Here is a 24,631-nt window from a genome sequence, read left to right on the forward strand (position 1 = left end):
TGTAACCTGTGGGTCTCCCAGACTAGAGTTTCAGAGGTCCCCTGGCTTGGGTCGGATAGAGACCTGAAGATGCTGCCCTACTCCTGGAAAGCAGACACACATGCAAACCAGGGACAGATGGTGCTATCTGAGGATTACCTAAGGTATATGGGAAGAGACTATTCCTACTTTTTGGAACTCATCTCTGAGAGGTAGCATCACCTCTATAGGGACAAAAGAGCCAGTGGGCACAACTTCCCTCCCCTGCTCCTTAGCATAAGCACAGAAGCACCTGCTGAGTGTCGCTATTCCAGACACTGGTTGTTTAGCCTGCTTTGCTCCAAATCTCGTGTCACTGTGCTTTGGCATGACTACCATTCTGGGTCAAACCTGCAAAAGTCGAGTGCAGTGAGACCCTTTCCCAGAGGACTAGCCCAGGCCCAACCACATCAGGTCCTTGAAGATTGGAATTTTAAAAGACAGAGGACTGTATGGGGTAGAGCCCAAGGTATACTGCGGTACTCCAGGCAGGCAAGGGACACAGAGACAGTGTGAAATAAGCAATATGAAAAATGCCTATTATGCTTGAAGGGAAATTCTTTGCTTCTCTGAAAGTGCTTCCTTGAGACCCCGAGAACACCAAGCATAGACTCCCATCTCTAAGGACAAAAGCGAAGGCCGGTGTCATTCCCCCATCTGTCCCCCACTTTTCACATCTCAGCATAAACCGACTTCAGTAAACAGCACAGCAGCAACACTGGCTGCCCAACCTGCTTAGGCAGTTCTGCCCCCCAAGCTCTGCTAGTACTGCTTTTTCTCAAGCAAATGTGCCTAAGGACCAGAGCAGTGGACCCCTCCCCCAGAAGACCAACAGAAATCCCTCCATGCAACAGATCTACTGACCATAGAGTTCCATAAATCTTTAGCTCAGGCATAAAATGAATGAAATTATATCCGTTGCAACATGGTTAGACTTAGAGGGTATTGTGCTAAGTGAAGTAAATCATAGAAAAAGACAAATGATTTCACTTATATGCGGAATCTGAAAAACAAAATAAGAAATAACAACAAAAACTCCCCAGAAATGGGCTTAGAAATACAGAAAACAAACTGGTAGCTGTCAGATGGGAGGAGTGTAGGGGAATGGGCAGAAATTCATTTTCAATTCCTATTTTGTTTCCTGCTTACCTGTGTGACTTTGGAGGATGTTTCTCAAAGTCTCTTGTTGTGTCTCAGTTCCACTATTTCTTTTTCAGTTTTATTGTTTTAAAAATGGAAATGATAATAATGACAATAACCTTATAGGCAGTTGAGCTCAGGATCATAAGAATGCTGTGTGACTATAAGGCACACTGAGTTGTTATTCACATTACTATGAACCGTATAAAGCAACTCAGTTTATTGCCATCATTATCGCCATGTCAACAGTAGAAAGGAAGGGAGTTCCAAGTGGTCCACTCTGTTATTCTACTTTGTCTAAAGCTATTTTTAAACAAACACTTGGTGAATGCACACCATGTTTATCTTACATACTGTAGGGAACATAAAGGTATATAGAATAGTGAGAGGCAGCTTGGTGTAATGAGAAGAACTGAGACTTTGAATCCTGGATCTTCCACCTGCTTGCACAGTGACCTTAGAAAAGTTACTTACATGATCTGAGCTTCTGTTCTCTTATCTGTGAATGGGATTAATAAATACTCATCTTACATGATTGATGTGAGAGTGAAAAGCTGTGAATTGCATCAAACGTCAGGCACATTGCATATACTCATCAAAAACTAATAGATATCAATAGCTATTTCTGTCCCTTTTCCTTTCCCCTACCCTGGGTTCTAGTCCCAAGCTACGTGATCAAGCATATATCTCTAGTCAATTTATAAAATGAGGATTTTGAGTAAGTGACTGCTAAGATTCTTTGCATTCTTGTACCTGGTGCGTTTGCTTCAGCAAACTCCCCAGATCTGTCCTTGAGATACTGCTGATGATTTAGTCTTCTGTGGATATGAACAGATGCAGTTGTAATGGGAGGCCCAGTAACTGATGGCCAACAATGAAGGAAGCCACAGGGTCACGCAAAGGGAAGCACAAGACATTAGAGGCACATTTCTTTAATTTACAAAGAGATTTGATGCCACTTCTATGCAGAACACCCACATTTCATGGGCATGACAACAATGATGCAGTCTTTTAAATCAGTGAAATTCCCTTTCTTTTCTACCTGCAGTGAGAGAAGGTCAGAGTTTTACATGCTCAGTTCATTTCAGGCTTTCCTGCATAGGTTATTCTCTTTCCAACTTTGGAACTTGTTATCTTGTACCACTGTTCAGATCAACAAATGCTCATTCCTTTGAATGAGTCTGGATGCCTACTGCTGAGTACTCATTAGGAACCAACAAGAATGGTTACCTTTTCCAATGGACAGATTGCATCCAAAGTAAAGCAGATTTGAACAAGCATAGTGAATGCTTCTGAACAGGAATGAAGAACAGGTAGCTTCATGGTGATCAAAGTCCCAAGTTCTTCTGTGACAAATAACATCATTAGAAAATGGAGATTTCTGTGCCTTATTAAATGCATGTTGCTAATGATTTCCCATCTTTTGCTCTCCATCCAATATTCCTGGCCTTTCAAATTCAAATTTTCTTGCCTTAGACAGTCCCATTGAACATTTAATTGGTAGGGAGAATATACAATGGCATAAAAGGACCCACAAAACATGTAAGGATATTACTCATGTAATTTTTGCCCCAAACAAATTTACAACATTATCCTTACACTCAAACAAGAGGGGCCCTTGCCCTGCTCTGGTTTTCCATGGCTGTGATACTCTTAATGGGTCAAAGAGTCTATGGGGTTAGTGGGACATGGATTTACAACTGTTGTTTCCTATCTAGACCATTTTCTGAGTATCTGGGAGCCCAGAAATCCGTTCCCAATGTTGAACTTGTAGATTTACATGAATCTTTTTCTCTGAAATTGGCTCCTGGAAAGATTGATGAGACTTTGGTCTAAAGGAGAAACAGCATGAATATATTCCTGTGGTCCAAGGGGTGGTTAAGGACTGGTTAGTTGCTGAATGAGGGTTGTAGATACAGCTTGGATGTATAAGTTGGAACAGAAATACCTGTGGCATGAGAATTCCAGGACGAGGGACAAAGCCAGGAGTAAGGAAACAGGGAGGGGGTGCCAGAAGCAGGAGTTCAGGTGGGTGTTGATGTGGGGCTGGCTTTCTCTACACTCTTACATTTCTGGGTGCCATTTTGAGAAGTCCAAGAGCTGTAAAAATAGGAGGATATAACATATTTATTTAAATATTTTTATTTAATTAATTAAATAAATATTTATTTGTTGGCTTAATTTATAACTTTAAATTTTAGATGTGTGCCATGGGAGTCTACATGGCTCCTGTCTCAAGCTTCCCAAATATTGGGAGGTCAGTTGACCCTATTTAGAAATTCATCCTTAATGTGCAAACAGAGATATGATTCTTCAACTTTCTTGGCCTTCTCATACACTATTTTTGTTTCTTGAAAAAAATATGGAATCTTAAAGTTGGTTTTACAAGTTTTCATTTACTACCTGTTATGATTGTTGCCCTTGACTCAAAAGGGTTTCTCTTGTGACCCTAGAAAACAAAAGCGTAATGACACAGGTTATCCATTGACCTAGTCAGAAGAATTGCAATATTGATTATTCTCAATTCCTAGACTTTGGGAAGTATTGACAAGGTGTCCCCCACTCAACTTTAATATTAATACCTGAATACTGGTCAGACTGACTGGCGCTTAGTCTTTGGACCTGGATCAGGATTTTAAACATTTAAGTTCAGCATGATGGCTTTGCTCGTTTTGAGGCCCTGAGGAAAGGAGAGAATAAGCAAAACTGGTTAAAGCACAAAGAAGGGTTACTGGCTAACTTTAGAAAGATGCTAGAAAGAATGATCAATTTTTATAAAACATATTTGAAAAATCTGCAAGTTAATAATAGCATTGCTATCCAGATTAGGAACATCTCTTTCAAAAACTCATTATCTTGGAGTCTTGCACATCAACGCTCATGATTTCCCAAGTACAGTAATAGCAACACCTATTTATATACCACTTGTCATTTGAGACTCTCAGAATGGTAAATAGCTGCTGTTTGGAATCTGCCTGTAGTTTGAACACGAAAATGGCAGTATAGTTTAGAACTTCATGGTTCACCTAAAGAATTTGTCTTGTTTACTATTTAAATGTTCTAAGCTTCATTTTTGTGATAATGGCAAGTAAAAGGAGAGCTATTCTCTTTACAGTAGAGTTGCATTCACATCTGAATCCTCTTTTAAAGAAAGTCAAGAAATGGCAAGGATTAGGATTGCTTTCTTCTGGGAATTATTTAACAACTATAGAGAAGTTATGACTTATGAATCTGGATCTTTTCTTTTCTTTTTTTTTCACTTTGCCTAGTATTGCTTATTTTTATAATTTGTTGGTCTCTGAGTTTAGGAAAAGAGACACTATCTTAATATTTCACCGTCAGAAACAATAATAACTAGTAGATAGCTTAATAATTTATCTAGTTTTTCAAGATGAAATCTATACACTGGTAGAATTATACTAGCATCTTCAGGGTAAGGGAGAAGGGAATTATCCACCAAAAAGTAGAAATGGGAGGTGAGTGTGAGTAGAGGACTGCAAGCAACTCCAAAATAAGCCAGCAAGAACCTTTTATAAAGGATTAACAAAAAATCCTGCTTCATTGAATTTGCCTATGTTCACCTAGTCTTATCTAGCTGATTATTTTGTGTGTGTGTGTGTGCACACCCATTTTTTCTTTCTATAAATTTCATTAAATGAGTGATTCTTTTCTTAAAAGAAAAAACTACACTGTTTAAAAAGTAATGTATAAAAAGAAATAAATGCAACTGACTACTATTATACTATATTATTCCAAAGAGTTTTTATCTCTCAAGATAGTTTATCAACTCAATTTTCAAAATAGTGGGGGGGGGGGAAAGAAGGAGGTAGATGTTACTTAACAGTCTACACAGTAGGAAAAATTGAGCAAAGACATTAGTAATTATTGTCAATTCGTCACTGCAAAATAGGAATAAGGAATGACTATTGCTATATAATTTTTCTTAAACAAAATGTGGAATAAAATAGAGTAAGAAAGTTGGCAGTAAACTACACAGAGAATGATTATAATCCTTTAAATGTAACAGATCAGATATTTGATATATGAATTACCCATGCTTTACCTGAGAATAGAATTTATAGAATTGGTATAATGTAGAAGGAAAATGAAAACTCCTTCAGGGAAAGTAATTCCATGTGATAATTCCACATGGAAGCTAATTTCTGTATTTCTGAGACTGTGGTTCCCCTACAACATAGCTTCAAAGATATTTTCTTAGATGGGCAGAGTTGAGTTGACAGTTTGTTCTAGAAAGACATCCCAGATGTAGATCATGTTGCTTATCTTACCCTGTGGCCTTCTACAAGCACCAAGTGTAGATGATTTACAAGGTAAATATGTGAGGTGATGGTTTTGTTAGTTAACTTAAAGAGGGAATCTTTTCATAATGTACACACTGATCAAATCATTTTGTTGTACACTTTAAATACCTCACAACTTTATTCATCAATTGTATCTCAATAAACTGGAAAATATTATTTGTTAATTTATTTAAAGTCAATTAGCCAACATATAGTAGTACACAATTAGTTTTGATATAATGTTCAATGATTCATTAGTTGCATATAACACCCAGTGTTCATCACATCACATGCCCTCCTTAATGCCTATCACCCAGTTACCCCATTCCCCCCTGCCCCCATCTGAAACCCTCAGTTTGTTTTCTGGAATCCAGAGTCTCTCATGGTTTGTCTCCCTCTCTGATTTCTTCCTTTCAGTTTTCCCTCCCTTCTCCTATTGTCCTCTGCGCTATTTCTTATATTCCACATATGAGTGAAGCTATATGATAGTCTTTCTCTGACTTATTTCACTTAACACAATTCCCTCCAGTTCCATCCATGTAAATATAAATGGAGATATTTATCCTTTTTGATAGCTGAGTAATATTCCATTGTATATATAAGCCATGCCTTCTTTATCCATTCATCTGTTGAAGGATATCTTGGCTCCTTCCAGTTTGGCTGTTGTGGACATTGCTTCTATGGACATTAGGGTGCATGTGTTTCTTCTTTTCACTACATCTGTATTTTGGGGGGTAAATACCTAATAGTGCAAATGCTGGGTCATAGCGTAGCTCTATTTTTAACTTTTTGAGAAAGCTGGAAAAGTTTGAAAAGAAATAGCAAAATAGCAAGAACCTCCGTTCCTCTAATATACGAGAATAAAATATTTTTCAAATATTGAAAAGAGAAAAAAAGAAAAAGAATGAGAGAAGGGAAAAAAAGGGAGAAAAAGGAACACGGAGCACAAATGGAAATACAAGATGGGCTAAAGAAGGGGGGAAATTAGAGAGGGGAAAGAGGCGTCCCTATGCCCTTGACAACTGGAAGGGTTGCACCTTCTGAGCTTTTGTGTAGTGGTGGCAGGAGGGTGATGTGAAATTGAATGGAGCATTGTTAACATTGGATGTCAGATGTGTCTTGGTGTCCTTATGAGATGTGTGTTCTGGTGTGTTTTATGTATTCCTACACAACTCGCTTCAGCTTTGTGCAGTTTTCTGCATTCAGCTAGTGGTTATTGTTGGAATAAATTCAGATTTTAAAACAAGCATTAAAATAGAACTGGTTATATTTTTATAGCTTTTTCACATAATTGCAGATTTTTTGATATTACACCAAAATTTAACAAGTGATAGGTTCTTAAAGCTTAATTGCAATGTAGAATATAAACTTTATTAATGAGCTTTTCATGCTCTTTCATTAAAATCCATGGCCTATGTTGTCCTCTGAATGGATATCTTTACCCATACATGATTTTGCAACATCATCCATTGGCCATTTGGAAAATGAATGGTTCACTGAATTATGCAGATCTTCCAAATAGTGACACACTTCATACATACATTTTTTGGGGAATATTTTATTTATTTATTTGAGAGAGAGAGAGAGGGAGAGAGAGAGAGAGAAAGAGCATGAGTTGGGGAAGAGGCAGAGGCAGAGGGAGAAGCAGACTCCCTGATGAGCAGGCAGCCAGAGGCTCGATCCCAGGATGCCAGAATCATGACTGAGCTGAAGGTAGACACTTAACCAACTGAGCCACCCAGGTGCCCCATTATACAACATTTAAAAGTCACATTTGTTAATATCTTCACTAAGCTTATCAAAAAAGTCATTATTGGAGAGCCAAACGATAATAGATCGTTTCCCCAAATTCTCAGTATTTAATAAAACTACTTTGCTGCTTCATCAAAGATATTCTGAAGTGAAACTGGCATTTTTTTTTTTTTTTTTTTTTAAGGTGAGGATATGTACTGATGAAGAAAACAAGAACCATTGGTGAAGCTTAGTGCCACTGCCTCAATTCAGGCTAAGGTACCAGCATTTTCACCCACCATTTCTTTTTGTACCATCAAAGTGCAAATTTCAGTACAGTGAAACAGATCATAGATGAGTAGTTTTATGAAAATGTTTTTTTCATTTTCGCAGATTAGTAGTTTTATGAAAATGTTTTTGACCTAACAGATACCCTGAAAGTGTCTCAGGGTTTGCAGATCATAATTTGAACTGAGCTTCTGTTGGCTCTACTAGAACCATGTTTTACATTTCATTATATAGACATTTGGAAGAAACTCTGAAACTACATTTCTTAAATAGCCTTAGATATCTACAGGAAATTCTTAGGGTGGTTTCTAGCTCAGCCCTTTCCAATAAATTATTTTGGAAAGTGGAAAGGAGGATAGTAGAATATTTTTTTCTTCCAAGTAAAAACAATTGTTTCAGGATTTTAAAAAGTTATAGAGGAAAAATGTTATATTAACATTATTGGGGGGCCTGAACATTGAATTTTAATGGACTGTAGAAAGTATTTCATTACACTGGTGACATACTTAAAGTTGATGTTTCAGAATATCAGTTGTCTTACGGTCTGAGAAAGATGGTCTTAAATGGTGTTTTGAAATACCACTTTCCCCCTCCCCACCATTGGTTATAATGACAATGGACTTTCTAGAAAATAATGGACTGAAGCTCCAAAAAATAGGAGGAAGTGACCCAGGAATTTTTAAACTTAGAAAAGGACACAAGAAAGAAAACATTTTAGTAGCCCTCACTCTCTGTTAAGTGACACATAATTAAAAGTTAGACTGGTAATCTGGTAACATCACCCTGAATAATCTTAACACCAGGAAAGAATGATTGTTTCAGTTTCCATACTTTGTCAAATAGATTTGCATGGATGTTTGTTAAAACGCTAGAACCTGAAAAAAAATACATGCCTTATGTTTATTACGATGGAATATGTGATTTGCCCCCACATACACATGATCCTTGTTTAGTGTAATTTTCTATAGAGCCTCAATTCACTGATTAATTACTGTCTCTTTACACTGGCTACTGAAGAATTGGGAAAGAGACACCAGGAGTAAGGATTTGAAGTATATACCACATGGAACTGCTGGTATAACGTTAGCAAGAGAAATTTCCAGTTAGAAATTAGAAAATTGGTATAGATGATTAGGTTTAGTGGCAAGTGCAGAGAGAAAACAAAGTCCCATAAAGAACAGTGGATTGAATAAGATAGAATTTTATTTCTTTTCCTCATAAAACAAGCCTGGAATTTTGCAATTCAGGACTACAAAATGTCTACTATATCATCAGACATCCTGTTTTTAATGTTTCTGTTTTTACCTTGAAGTCCACATCACACTTGGTGGTAAGCAGCAGAATAAATGAGAGACTATATTCTCCCTTGGACACCCATGTAACATTTTTGGTAACATCTCATTGGCCCATATTTAGTCATATGTTTTAATTATGTAGCTGCAAGGGAAGATTGAAAAGTTTTTAGCTGAACATATGGATATAAATTAATGTTGAATAAAATTAAGGTGACTACTTTTTTTTTTGTTTGTTTTTTGCAGAAATAGGCTCAGCTTTTGCAAACAACCTAGTCATTTTCATCCCAAATATTTAAATTGGTCATATTTTAAGTGTCAGGACAAAATATCTTAACATTGCTATTTAAGAGCATAACTCCAAACCCCAGAATTTTCATTTAGAGCTGAATAATTCAACAGTTTTAAAATCTGAGAGTTACATACTAGTAAACAGTGAGTTTTAATAGTTGAGACAAATATATATATGTAGTATCCTCTTCTTCAGCCATACAAGTAAAAAAAAAATCTGTGGCCTTATGATGGCAGATTATATTTAAAATTCAATTAAATACTTCTTGAATATGAAAGAGAATATCTGAGAGATGCACTAAGTTCTGATAAAGCAATGTATTATCCTTGTGAAAATAGACCATTCCTGGAAAATGAAGGAATCAAAGTTGTTTTTCATTTGTAGTAATATTTGTTTTCTTGTTTTGGTTGTGCTGTCTTAGTACTAGAGAATGGATTCCTAGAAATGGTAATAAATATTTTTGATCAGACAAAAGATATGAGATTGATTCTTTCCTTCAATATGAGATTGATTCTTTCCTAACATCAAGATAAATATGAACCCTAGCTGCAAAAGTAAATTACATAAGGAGTTTTAAGTAATGAATATTTTTAACAGAGTAGACTCAATTAAACTTTCTGGATAATCTTTTAGGACAAGAGAGTGTCATCTACAAAGCCAAATTTATTTAAAAGATGGAAGTAAGAAAAAGAGCAATTATTGAAAACCCAGAAACAGGTGAGTCTCATTTTCTAGTAGGGACTATAGTCTGAACTGCTGTTTTCGCGTCAGTAGAAATGCTGAGAACAATAACATGAGCATAATAAAGAATTGGGACTTCATTAGCGGCAATCTACCTTTTTAGAAAGAATTCATTTACTTATTTATATTTAAATTTTAGTTAACATACAGTGCCATATTGGTTTCAGGAATAGGATTCAATGATTCGTCACTTACATATAACACCCAGTGCTCATTACAACAAGTGCCCTCCTTAATACCCATCACCCATTTAACCCACCCTCTACCCACCTCCTTTCGTCAACCCTCAGGTTTTTCTCTATCATCAAGAGTCTCTTATAATTTGTTTCCCTCTCTCCTTTTTTTCCTCCCTTCCCATTTGTTCATCTGTTTTGTTTCTTAAATTCCACATATATAGGTCAAATAATGTGGTATTTCTTTCTTTGATTGACTTATTTTGCTTAGCATAATATTTCTAGCTTCATCTACATCAATGCAAATGGCAAAATTTCATTCTTTTTTGATGGCTGAGTAATATTCCATTTCTTTATCCATTCTCCAGCCAGTGGATGTTTGGGCTCTCTTCAGTGTTTGACTACTGTTAATAATGCTGCTGTAAACATTGGTGTGCATGTGCCCCTTCAAATCTGTATTTTTGTATTCTTTGGGTAAGTACTTAGTAGTGCAATTGCTGGGTTGAATGGTAGTTCTATTTTTAACATATCCATACTATTTTCCAGAGTGGCTGCATTGGTTTGCATTCCCACCAACAATGCAAAAGGGTTCCCCTTTCTCTACAACCTCACCAACATATTGTTTCTTGAGTTGTTAATTTTAGCTATCCTGATAGGTGTGAGGTGATATCTCATTATAATTTGATTTTTTTCTCATGATGATGAGTGATGTTGAGCAGTTTTTCAGGAGTCTGTCAGCCATCTGGATGTCTTCTTTAGAAAAATGTCTATTCATGTCTTCTGCCCATTTCTTTACTGTGTCATTTGTTTTTTGGTTATCGAGTTTGATAACTTCTTTATAGATTTTGGATACCAACTCTTTATCAGATATGTCATTTGCAAATATCTTCTCCCACTCTGTCAGATGTTTTTTAGTTTTGTTGATTGTTTCATTTGCTCTGCAGAAGATTTTTATCTTGATGAACTCCCATAGTTTATTTTTCCTTTTGTTTCTCTTGCTTCAGGAGATGTGTTTAGTAAGAAGCTGCTGTGGCTGAGGTCAAAGAGGTTGCTGTCTATGTTCTCCTCTGGTGTTTTGATGGTTTCCTGTCTCAACTTTAGGTTTTTGATCCATTTTGAATTTATTTTTATGTATGGTGTAGGAAAGTGGTTCATTTTCATTCTTCTGCATGCTGTTGTCCAGTTTTCCCAACATCATTTGTGAAAAAGAACGTCTTTTTTCCATTGGATATTCTTTCCTGCTTTATTGAAGATTAGTTGACCATATAGTTGTGGGTCCATTTCTGGATTCTCTGTTCTGTTCCATTATGTATGTGTCTGTTTTTATGCCAGTACCATACTGTCTTAATAATTACAGCTTTGTAATATACCTTCAAATCTGGAATCCTGGTGCCTTCGATTTTACTTTTCTTTTTCAGAATTTCTTTGGCTATTTGGGACATTTTGTGGCTCCATTCATTTTTTGGGTTGTTTTTTCTAGCTCTGTTAAAGATGCTGGTGGTCTTTTGTTAGGGATTGAATTGAATGTGTAGATTGCTTTGGGGAATATAGACATTTTAACAATGTTTCTTCTTCCAATTCATGAGCATGAGATGCTTTTCCATTTCTTTGTGTCATCTTCAATTTCTTTTTTTAAGTGTTCTATAATTTTCAGAACACAGATAGATTCTTACCTCTTTGGTTAGGTTTATTACTGAGAATCTTATTGTTTTCAGCGCAGTTGTAAATGGGATGGAATTCTTGATTTCTTTTTCTGCTACTTCATTATTGATATATAGAAATGCAATATTTTTGCACATTGATTTTATAACCTGCAACTTTGCTGTATTTGTGTATTAGTTCTAGCAATTTTTTGGTGGAGTCTTTCAGGTTTTCTACATAGAGTATCATGTCATCTGCAATAAGGAAAGTTTGGCTTCATCTTGCTAATTTGGATACGTTTTATTTCTTTTTGTTGTGAGATTGCTGAGGATAAACTTCCAGTACCATGTTAAATAGTAATGGTGAGGGTAGACATCCTTGTCTTATTTCTGACTGTAGGAGAAAGGCTCTCAGTTTTTCCCCCAGTGAGGATGATATTAGCTTTGGGTCTTTGGTCTATGACCTTTATGATGCTGAGGTATGTTCTATCAATTTCTAACTTGTTAAGGTTTTTTTTTTTTTTTATCAAGAATGGAGCCTGTATTTTATCAGATCCTTTTTCTACATCTATTAATAGGATCATGTGCTTCCTATTCTTTCTTTTATTAATGTGGTGTATCATACTGATTGATTTGTAAATATTTAACCAACCCTGTAGCCCAGTAATGAGTCTCACTTGGTCATGATGAGTAAGTCTCTTAATGTAGTATTGAATTTGATTTGCTAGAATTTTGTTGAGAATTTTTGCATCCATGTTCATCAGGAATATTGGCCTGTAATTTTCCTTTTTAGTGGGGTGTTTGTCTGGTTTTGGAATGAAGGATATGTTGGTTTCATAGAATGAGTTTGGAAGTTTTTCTCCCATGTGTTATTATTATTTTTTTTAACAATTTAAATTTACTCTTCTTTAAATGTTTGGTAGAATTCCCCTGGGAAACCATCTGGCCCTGGACTTTTTGTTTGTTGGGAGAATTTTAATTACTCATTCAATTTCTTTGCTGGTTATGGGTCTATTCAAATTTTCTATTTCTTCCTGTTTTGGTTTTGATTGTTTGTAAGTTTCTAGGATTTTTTTCCATTTCTTTCAGATTGCCCAGTTTGTTGGCATATAGTTTTTCACAATATTTTCTTATAATTTTATTTCTATGGTGTTGGTTGTGATCTCTCCCCTTTCATTCATTTTTAAAATTTATTTAACTCTTTTCTTTTTTCTAAGTCTGGCCAGGGGCTTAACAATTTTATTAATTCTTTCAAAGAACAAGCTCTTAGTTTTATTTATCTGTTCTACTGGGTTTTGTTTGTTTCTATATTGTTTATTTCTGCCCTAAACAGTATTATTTCCCTTCTTCTGCTGGCTTTATGCTTTATTTTCTGCTCCTTTTCAAGCTCCTTAAGGTGTAGGGTTAGGTTGTATATTTAAGACTTCTTGTGCTTCTTGAGGTAGGCCTGTATTGGTATATACTTCCTTCTTAGGATGGCCTTTGCCAAGCCCAAAGATCTTGGACTGATGTGTTTTCATTTTCTTTTGTTTCCATGTATATTTAAAATTTCTTCTTTAATTTCTTGGTTAACCAATTCATTCTTTAGTAGGATGTCCTTTAACCTCCATATATTTGAAGTTTTTCCAAATTTTTGTTGTGGTTGACTTCAAGTTCATAGTGCTGTGGTCTGAAAATAAACATGGTATAATCTTGCTCTTTTGTACTTGTTGAGGGCTGATATGACCCAGTATGTGATCTGTTCTGAGGAATGTGCCATGTGTACCTGAAAGGAATGTATTCTGCTGCTTTAGGATTAAATGTTATAAATGTATTTGTTAAGTCTATCTGGTCCAGTATGTCATTCAAAGTCACTATTTCTTTATTGATTTTCTGCTTTGATGATCTCTCCATTGCTGTAAGTAGTGTGTTAAAGTCCCCTACTAGTACTATACTGTTATCAGTGAGTATTTTTATGTTTGTTATTAATTGATTTACATACATGGGGGTTCCCAAGTTGGGAGCATAAATATTGACAATTGTCAGATTTTCTTGATGGGTATATCCCTTAATTATGATATGCTGCCCTTCTTCATCTCTTGTTACAGTTTTTACTTTAGATCTAGTTTGTCTGATATAAATATGGCTACCCTAGCTTTCTTTTGATGTCTTTTAGCATAATAGATGGTTCTCCATCCCCTCACTTTCCAAATGCAGGTGTCTTTAGGTCTAAAATTAGTCTCTTGAGGCATCATATAGATGGATCTTTTTCTGATACTGTATGTCCTTTGATTGGGACATTTAGTTCATTTACATTCAGAGTTTTTATTGAAAGATATGAATTTAGTAATACTTTTGGTGTTAGTGTTTCTGGTGATCTTGCTTCCTTTCTGATGTTTGTTGCATTTGGTCTTTTTTTTTCTCCACTCAAAGAGTCCCCCTTAAAATTTCTTGCAGGGCTGCTTTAGTGGTCACAAACTCCTTTATTTGTTTGTCTGGGAAACTCTTTATCTTTCCTTCTATTCTGAATGACAACCCTGCTGAATAAAGTATGTTTGGCTGCATTTTTCCCGTTCAACATGTTGAATATATCCTGCCACTGTCTTCTGGCCTGCTATGTTTCTGTGGACAGATCTTCTGTGAACCTAATCTGTCTTCTCTTTGGGTTAAGGACTTTTTTCTCTTGCTGCTTTTAGGATTCTTTTCTTATCTGTGTGTTTTGTTACATTGACTATGATATGCCTTAGTGATGGTTGGCTTTTATTGAACTTGATGGGAGTGCTCTGTGGTTCCTGGATTTTGATGTCTGTGTCCTTCCCCATATTAGGGATTTTTTCAGGTGTAATTTGCTCAAACAAACCTTCTGCCTCTTCTTCTCTCTCTTCATCTTATGGATGCCTATGATATGAATGTTATTCCATTTTAATAAAGACTGAGTTCCCTAAATCTGTCTTTGTGATGTATTATCTTTGTTTTCCTCTTCTTGGAAGGTTCCTATCTTTGATAATTTATCTGTTATGTCACTGATTCATTCCTAGACTTTGTCATTTCTCATTTTTATGGCATCCATTTGGGTTTGCATCTTGGTTATAGCATTTTTAATTTTAGCCTCACTAGATTTTAGTCCTTTTATCTCTGCAGTAAGGGGTTCTCTAATGCCTTCTGTGATTTTCCAAGCCCAGCTAGTATCCTTACAGTCATTGTTTTAAATCCTAGTTCAGACATTTTACTTACATCTGTATTAATTAAATCCTTGGCCATGAGGTCTACTTCTTTTGTTTCTTGGAGGTGAGTTTTTCCATCTCATCATTTTGTTCAGAAAAGAAAAGAAGAAATCAAATCAAAACAAATGAAACAAAAACAAAAAGCAAAACCACAAAAAAACTAGATCCTGGGTGTGTTTTGGTCTGCTTGTTAAAAGAATCTAAATCCAAAAATTTTAAAAATTAACGTAAAATAAAATGAAATAAAAAATAAAAAATAAAAATATATACACACATATGTACATAAAAATTAAAAAAAGAAATAAAAACCCCAAAAAGATTTGAAAATAGAAGAATATAAATGGAAAAATAATTAAAAATAAAAGGTAAGCTAGATCCTATTTCCCCTAGAGCTGAAGGTTTGCGGCACTCTGTGATCAGGATACTTGGTTCTAGGGAATTATTTGTGCTGGTCTTCTGGGGCAAGGGCTGTTTCACTGATTCTCAGGTGTATTTGCCCTAGCGGAAATGCACCTTTAGGCTTAGGGAGGAGGAGCTTGATGTAAGTAGCTTTGGCCTCCATTCTGTAGCTCTGTTTTCCTCCTTGAAGGCTTTCAGTGTTGATAGGAAGGTCAAATGTGGTGGTACCCTGCTTTCTATCCCAGAGATGAAAGTTTGTTCCCCTCACTCTTCAGGGAGCCATCAGAGAAGAGCAGTCAATCACCTCATCTGTGCCCCTAGTTTTTGTCAGATCCCTGCATTCATACTGCCTGTGTCTGAAATTTTTGTGCATAACTGAGTTTCAAAACTTCAAATTTAAGAACTCCTGTGGTACAGACTCATGCTGCTCCTCTGGAGGAGGGTTTCACTGCACTCTTGCAGTCCAGTCCAAAAACTATGTAAGTGTTCAGAGTTTATGGCAAAACAGAACAGAAAGCTGCCACCTAGACTTGCTGCTCTCAGCTGACATCCCCACTCCTATGACTGTGAATAATGCAGCATGTTGGCACTGCCCATTGTTCCTGAGATCCAGGGATTCACAGACCATGCTGTCACTCCTGGGACTCTCCCTTGCTTTGCCACCTGAGCACCTTTAAGCCAGGCACCTACCCCCAGGTAGCCGACTTCTAAAAGTTAAGATTTTGCATTCTGCTGTTTATAATACTTTGCAGTATCTTCCGTAAACAGAGCTCCCACCCCACTGCAGTATCTAGAGTTAGCTTTCCCCCAAATCAACTCTCTACCATCTCCTACCTTCCAAAATTTGGTTACTTTTCTAATTTGCAGGTTTTGTTCTCTCAGACCTCTGATTAACTTTCTTGGGTGTTCAGAATGATTTGATAACTTATCTGTGTTTGAGGGATGAGACAGGCTTGGAATCCCCTTACTCCTCTGTCATCTTAAACTGGAAAGTATTTATTAATGATATCAAGAAGTATACAAAAATAGAATTTCACTCATTACAAGTACTTAAACATTGCATATAAGGTTCAATTCTGTCTCTCTCTGTCTCTTTGTGTTGGCTTCATTTTCATAAAGACTGTGTCATGTTGGAAAATGGCCAGTAGAAGCTTTGACCTCACAAGACCCTCAAAGCTTCAGATCCTGGCAAAAGTAAACATTTTTCTTAAGGCTCTGGGGAAATACCAGAGAGAACTCTTATTAGACTTAGCTGATGGAAGTCAATCTGATCTCAACAAATGATGTAAATGGGTGGTATTTCCCCAAAGACAGAGATGTTGCATGTCTCTTCCTTTCTGTCTCTTTCTCTCTCATGCACACACACATATAGTGCCCCAGGTCTACTATAAGTGTTTTTTATTTTAGTTTGTGAGACAATAATATGAAGCCAATTTTGGAATTACTATATAGCTATCAAGACAGAGTGGAATATCATCAATCTTCTCTCTTGACTATTCCAATAACCTTCTATACTCAGAAATGAATTGAAAATTAAGATAATAGTATTTCAACTTATTTGAGAAAATGACTCACTTTTAGGTCATTTTCTTTAATCTACCTTGTAATAAAAGCTTTACTTCAGGCCTTCAGAAGTGCTGGATGAAGGTAAAATTTACTTTGAATACTTCTGAAACTGTAAAAATACTGCCTTTGAGTGTTCTCAATTGATTATATATGTAGATTACCTTTTAAAAATGCCTTTCTTATGAGGTATTAATTTGTGCTTGGAATATTTTATGTCCTTGGTAACTTGATTGATTTTGCAAAAAGTGAGTAAAACATAGATTCCTCACTTAAGTAAAATTCAGTAGAAAGGCTTTACCTGACATCAATCAGATTTTATTGAGGGTTTAATATAATTGTCTTTGATATAACATTTCATTTCATTAATAATGAAAATAGGATTATATGCCAGGTCTTGAAATGAATTATAATCAGAGCTATGGATATGATTCCAGACCACATTTGAGTATAAATTTACTTCAGTTTCAACTAACTTGACAAATAATCATGCCTTAGATGTTCACAATTCCATATCTATTGCCTAGCAACCTCAAGAAGTAGGTAAAATTGTATTAGCATAAAACTTGACATGAAAAAGTTATCTGCAGTGATGTGGAGCAATTGGAAGGGGACCTTCATGGTGGAGTGGGATATGAACATTAGTAGAGTAGGGGTAGGAAGGTTTAGGTGCATGGAAGGGTAGTGCTAGAAGCACAGAACACAGTTTCATATTCTAGCAAGAAATGTTCAGATATATGGATTATGTATGAAAGTGTATGGCTGTTGATGATTGTCCAATATATTCAGTTCCTATTTGTGGGAAAGAATTTTACTTGGCAGGAATATGAACTGCAACACCTTTCCTACAGAAGGTGCTAGATAAACATACAATGTATTGTCTGAGTCTAGAATAGAGTTCCAGCATATTTGTTTCAAAAGCCACAGAAATGAAACACCTGGTCCATAATGAAAATACCAAGGATGTCAAAGCTTGGTCTAAGTAAGGTAGCACATTCATGACATATTTGGGAGCCAGTGTTAGACTTTGAAAGCCAAGACAGTGATGTCAAGTCGAGAAGATGAGGGAGGACATAAATTTTAATAAGGGAAATAATAATAGATTCCTTGTGTTTTAGATTTGGGTGCTGGCCATATATCACAGCTGTGAGCTTACCAGTCTATAGGCATAAGGCTGTTTGAGGCATGAGAACACAGTTGATATAAGGGAGGTGAAATATTAGTTTGAGAGTTTTGCAGAAATGCAGTGGTCAGCAATGGGCTCAAAAATTCAGACAAGCAGTTAGCTTGCTTCAAAAATTCAGATAAACAGTTAGTTTTAGGGATGTCTGTCATGAGTAATAACGTCTCAACCACTCAAAGGATTTGTATAGTTTATTTTTTTTTGACAGAAAGAAATGGGAGGATAATAAGGACATTATATATATGTATATATACATATATGAACAATAATATCTAATATCGAAAAGGGGAAGGGGTATGACTAGATAAGTAATAGAAAAAACACTAATGAAAAAAGCACAAGAAAAGCAGACCAACCTTTCTGAGTAGCAAAAAAAAAAAAAAAAAAAAAAAAGCAAAGAAAAGAAGCAGATAATTTTTTGAACTATCAAATTCACAAAAGTTAGAAAGTGATAGGATCTATATTAGTTTCCCTGGCTGCTGTAACAAATGACCACCAGCTACATGGCTTAAAACATAAATTTATTCTATAATTCTGGAGGCCAGAAGTCTGCAGTTTCATTGGACTAAAGTCAAGGCATTGGCAGAGCTAATGAGAGGAGCTAGGTCCTTCTGGAGGACTTAGAAAAGAATTCATCTCTAGTGCCTGAAGGCCATCTACATTCCTTCCTCACATCACTCTAATGCCTTGCTTTCATTGTAACATCTCCTCCTTCTACCTCAAATCTCTCTTATAAAGACATTTGTGATTATATTTGGGGCTCTGATTATATTGGGGGCCCATCCAGATGATTTAGAAAAATTTCCTCAAGATCCTGAACTTAATCACATCTGCAAAATCCATTTTCCACTTAAGGTCATATTCAATAGGTTTCAGGGATTAAGATTGTGTTCTTTGGAGGCCATTTTTCAGATCATCACAGCATCTAATGTTTGCCAAGAATGTATGGAAATGTTTTTATAGAACAATATGGCAGTTCCTAGCAGATGTCAAATATTTCGACTTTTGACTCAGTAATTTAGCTTTTAAGGATTTATTTCATAACAAAGGGTGCAGATATACATGCGGAAGAGTGATTACACTTACGAGTGAAAAAAATGAAAAACAGTATAAATGTCCTTTATGATATTGCTCAAATTAATTATAACATTTTCATGTAATGGATGAACATTTGGAAGCACGCATTCATTGTAGAAAATTTAGAGAGTCAGAAAATGTGAAAACAGAAATAAAAAATGACTTTGTTAACAGTTTAGAGAAAACCCTTCCAGTGTTTCAAATGTATATATGCACAGAGAATTATTGTGACACAAGACTGGGAGCCTATTATACACTTGGCATTGTAACTTGCATTTAAAAATATTTTTACCATGAAATACATACAGGTATGGAAAATAAAATGTACAGCCGAACATTATATCTCAAAGCAAGCACCGGTGTGATCACGGCAAGGGTCACATGAAATCCAACATCGTCAGCTTTGGCAATTCAGAAACCCTATGAAGCTCTCCTCCCAGTACCATTTCTTCCCACCACCTAAAGGTAGTCACTATTCTAAATTGTATGGTGATGAGTTCTTTGATTTTCTTTGTATTTTTTGGCTAGGTATAATCATGAATACCATAATTTAATTTTGCCTGTTTTTGTAATTTATACATATAGAATGATTAGATATATGATTTTTTGGTCTGGCTTCTTTTCTGAAACATGATATTTTTTGAGGTTTAGTCAGAGGCTAGGGTCAACTTACTTTTATTGTTGTGTAGTGTTAAGTTGTATGAATATATCATAATTTAATCTATTTTACTGTTGATGCAAATGTGGATTGCTTCCATTTTTTTGGACTATTTAAAAAATAATTCTACTATACTTCTTCTTCTAATGTTAATTGGTGTTTTTGTCCTCTCAGTCAAGAAATTCAATTCACTTTAACATTCAATACACTTTAACACTTTAACATATATCCCTCTTCTGTCTTCTGTCCTATTCTTGCCTTCTATTTTAATTATCTTATATTGTAAACCTCTCACGACATTTGAAAAGTTTTAGACAGTCATTATTCATTTGGATATACCCACATATTATTATTATTTTTTTTCATTTACTCCTTCTTGTATCTCTTTCTTGTGTAGATGTTACATAGGTTCATTGGCCAACATCCTTGGAAAACAAGCCAGTCTCATCAGCAGTGTAAAAGAACTCTTCTACAGAACGCTTTTTCCTGTAACACTTAGCAGATATTAAACAAACTTTCCTGTAGTTTCCTGATCTGAAAAAGCTGCATTGCTTAAAATTTTAACACTTTTAAATTTTTAAATTGCTTGAATCAATTGTTGAAATGTAGAAGCTAGTAGCACTAGGCAATAAGGGTTTAACAATTTCCTGATCCTAGGTAACATGACTATAAACTTCAGACTTTTAGTCTCATGATTGGTCAGTCTACTTTCCTTATTTGTTGTCATGTCACGAATCCACAAATGTAACCACTTCTCCATGGCTTCATCACTATAGATGTTATTTTAACACCTTCCTCAGTGGCCTTATTTAGAGATTGATAAATTTCCTTTTTCTTTTTCTGAACATACTGTATTGGTGATTCATTAACACTGAACTCACAACCAGTGACATTAGAACACATTCCTGAATGAAGCTTATCTAGCGCAGATATTTTCTACTTAAGACAGTCTTCTCCTGCTTAGGAACACTAGACGGTACTTCAGCACTCCACCTGGAGGCCATTTTAAGCCACAAAATCACCATCAAAAAGCACAAAATAGGAAAAATGTAGAACTAAGTAGACGGCAAAAAGGATACTTACATACAATATGAGAGCTGACATCGGAAGCAGAACATCATCTTTTTTGACCTCTGTTGGAAATATGTAAGTTGAGTGACTCAAATGTTTTGCCGCTCTGTGCATGTCCTCAAATGACCACGAAAATGCCATGAGTATTGATTTGGGGTTACAAATAAATTTTAGTGAATAGATGAATAATCAGGATTGACTGTATCTGGCATTTCCTAAAACCAGTTTCAGGGATTGAGATTTATTTTTTTAAAGATTTTATTTATTTATTTGACAGACAGAGATCACAAGTAGGCAGACAGGCAGGGAGAGAGAGAGGAGGAAGCAGGCTCCCCGCCAAGCAGAAAGCCCGATTCAGGGCTCCATCCCAGGACCCTGGGATCATGACCTGAGCTGAAGGCAGAGGCTTTAACCCACTGAGCCACCCAGGTGTCCCAGGGATTGAGATTTTTGTGTCACCCAGATGGCTTGAAGCTTGGATGCAGTGTTTGTGAGGGCAATTACTTCCATTGCACCCTTTCTCCAGCACTGTAGCCTTTTGGAGTCTCAACTGAAAACGAACCATGAGAGACTGTGGATTCTGACAAACAAACTGAGGGTTTTGGAGGGGAGGGGAGTGGGGGGATGGGTGAGCCTGGTGGGGGGTATTAAGGAGAACATATATTGCATGGAACACTTGGTGTTGTACATAAATAATGAATCTTGGAACACTGCATCAAAAACCAATGATGTATTTTACAGTGACTAACATAACACAATTAAAAAAAAAAAAAGGTAAGAAAACATGGAGTGCCTCTCAGTCCAGCTTTTGTCTGCCTAACCCTGAAGCTGTCAAGAACATTGCTCAGTCACTCAGTTCCTTTTGTTAGAACTGTCATCAGCCTAAGTGTAAAATACTCCAGGCTTTCTTCTCTGAATTTCTGTCCTGACCTGGACCTTGTCTCAATGATTCTTCACTAATAGCATGCTTTTAAATTTTATCACATCCCGATCATTTTTACATCATCATCATCATCAGATGACAATCTGTGAGACTGAACTCCATGATCCAAGAAACTGAGACTTTGAAAAATGTACGATTACATTTTTATGAATTTGTTTTTGTTAGGGCACAGGGATAGATCACACAATTGGGGCTGATGGGACTGTAATTTCTTTTAAAGAGTTCAATTTTCAGTTATTCTGGGAAGAAATCAAGGGAAGTTTCAGATGGGTTTATAGAAATGAAGTAAGGGGTCATTTTGATCTGAGAAATGAAGTGTTTCTGGTGATACTGTTGGAGAAAACAGCAAGCTGCTATTCGTCATGAAGAGCAGATCAAAATTGAGGAAGATATTCCTTGGTAAGCGCTCCAGGTTAAGTCTGGGCCTTGACAGAGTTGTAAGTCATTCCTTGTATTGACTCTGCCTTTTATTATATCTTTAGCAACATATCATTAAATGCAATAACCTAGAATCGGTTGCCCCATGCAGAATTATGGATGCATCCGTCAACTCCTGGTATAATGAAAGACAGCTAGTTCTCTTCCTTGGACATCAGAGTGTAGAATGCACTGGTAACGGACAGCTATGCCCAACTCATCAGTGACCTCAAAATAGCCATCTCCATTGGAGGTAGCATAATGAATATATTAATTTCCTGGGGTTGACATAACAAAGAACTAAAAACTGGATAGCTTAAAACAACAGTAATTTATTTCTAGCTCTAGAGGTTAGAAGACCTAAATTCAAGTGTCGACAGGGCCTTGTTTCCCTGACAACTCTAGGGGAGAATCCTTTCTTGCCCATCTAGCTCCTGGTATTTTCCAGTAATCCTTGGTACTCTTTGACTTGTAAATGTATTAATCTCATCCCATGGCTTTCTTCTCCCTCTGTGTCTTCACCTCATCTTTCCAGTGTGTATGTCCAATTTTCCCCTTTTTATGACCTTGTCACAGGTAGAGGAACTGGGGTTAGGACTTCAATGTATCCTTGTTTGAAGGGACCCAATTCAATCCATAACAATGAAGAATCCAAGGAAGAATAATATTAGGGATCTGATCCTGAACACAAGTGAAGCAGTGTATTAGGAAATTCTCATGTTCATGATTGAAGCGTCATTGTTGTGGGGTTTATGCTATATTACAAATATCTTATAGGCAGGGTGGGGTATTTAGCAGTTAAGTATTAGTCAGGGAAGCAGAGTCACTATGAGTTTTGGAATGAGGGACTTATGAGACTTACATCTATACAAGTACAGGATCTGGGGAAAGAAAGGTCCAGAAGGAAAGTTGGAAGTTCAGGAAAAGAGTCATTACATGTCCATCTGAGAAACCAATCACATCAAGTCACCAAAGTCACCCACTGAAAGGGAAAAAAAAAGCTCATGAGGAAATACCTGGGAAGATGTTGCTTCTGTTTGGCTGCTCCCATGTGTGTCTATAGAGAAGCAGTTGTTTTGGGTCTGGAATCACTGTGTCAGTCAGGAAGATGAGCAATTAGGAAAAAGGATTGGATATGGAATGAAGGATAAAGTGGGACGTGCTAGGGGCACCTGGGTGGTTCAGTGGGTTAAGCTGCTGCCTTCGGCTCAGGTCATGATCTCAGGGTCTTGGGATCGAGTCCCGCATCGGGCTCTCTGCTCAGCAGGGAGCCTGCTTCCCTCTCTCTCTCTCTCTGCCTGCCTCTCTGCCTACTTGTGATCTCTCTCTGTCAAATAAATAAATAAAATCTTTAAAAAAAAAAAAAGTGGGACGTGCTGGGCCTACCTGCAACTGTGTGTCATCACGTCTGATGATGAAAATTTCACTCTAACATTCTAAAATTCACTTGGGCAACTCTTTTGACCAATTCTAACCTAGAAATATAGGGGGTGGGGGAATCCAAGAAACATTTTTCATTCTTTAATTGCATGCCACAAGAGAAGGGGAGAGTTCTTCAGGGATTCACAAATTGAACATGAAATAGAAATAAAAATTTATTACCACATTAATGAAACTATAAGAAGGAGAACTAGGGAAGTTGCACTAAAGGGATTAGATTGTTTTATTTCAGAAAAGTTAATAAAGTGATCTATATTCACATAAGGCTTAAGAGAAAGAAAATAAGTACTGCCTGTGACCTGGGTATAAAGACTAACTTCTCCTTTTGGAAATTGAATGTAAAACTTAGGAGAACCAAATTATGGCTTTCATGTATTGAGCCACTGACTAGTTCAGTATAGTTCAACATACTTTTGTGTACAAATTTTTGTTCGAGTGAAAATGTTTCATCAGGTCTTTCTGTCTTCTTTTCCTTACATTCTTTGCCTAAAAGACGAGATAATTTGTTTTAGCATTTTTCCAGAGAATCAGAATCAATAGGATGTGTGTGTATATATACATATATACATAAACACACAAAAACAAATATTTGTTTGTGTGTTGGAGGCCACGGCACAGTTGGAGTTGAGGACCAAACCAGGCCCTGATTTGTGTCTCCTTCAGTCTGGACACCTTGACAAGGTTAAGGATGGGAAAGTTGAGTAACTGAGAAAGGGTCTGTGCTATGGGTCGTGCACTCGCCTACGTGACTTCCCACACACTCTCCCTGTAGTAGGGAACAATGTGGCCAGAGTCCTGAGTTCTTAGTTAATCCTTGTTGTCTGTACCTCCCATAACCCACTCCCTGGTTGATTGTCTTGCTAATGGCTTTAGCCAAAACTACCTGGCATCACGAGGTTTGCTTGTAGTAAATGTAAACTTGTTATAGAAACTTGCGGTCATCTGACTAGGTACTGATGTATTACTCCTCCTATTCTGGTTTGCCTTATAAATGATTGTAAGATGTGGAATAAAATCGGCACTGTTGGACATCCTCCTCAGTGTCCCTCCTGCCCCCATCT

At 36.4% G+C, this 24,631-nt stretch overlaps 1 long non-coding RNA gene across 1 annotated transcript in view; it reads right to left on the minus strand.

The window, feature by feature from the left end:
- Window positions 1-3,009: 3,009 nt before the first annotated feature.
- The window catches only part of LOC309860489, a 49,335-nt gene continuing 27,713 nt past the window's right edge, over window positions 3,010-24,631 (minus strand). Inside the window, exons 2-4 of the long non-coding RNA XR_014309404.1 lie at window positions 3,741-3,838; window positions 3,562-3,607; window positions 3,010-3,258 (exon numbers count right to left, since the gene is read on the minus strand). This is a non-coding gene — a long non-coding RNA (uncharacterized lncRNA). The remainder of the gene's footprint in view (window positions 3,259-3,561; window positions 3,608-3,740; window positions 3,839-24,631) is intronic.

This window comes from Mustela nivalis (assembly GCF_964662115.1).
Source record: "Mustela nivalis genome assembly, chromosome: 2".
NCBI lineage: Eukaryota > Metazoa > Chordata > Mammalia > Carnivora > Mustelidae > Mustela > Mustela nivalis.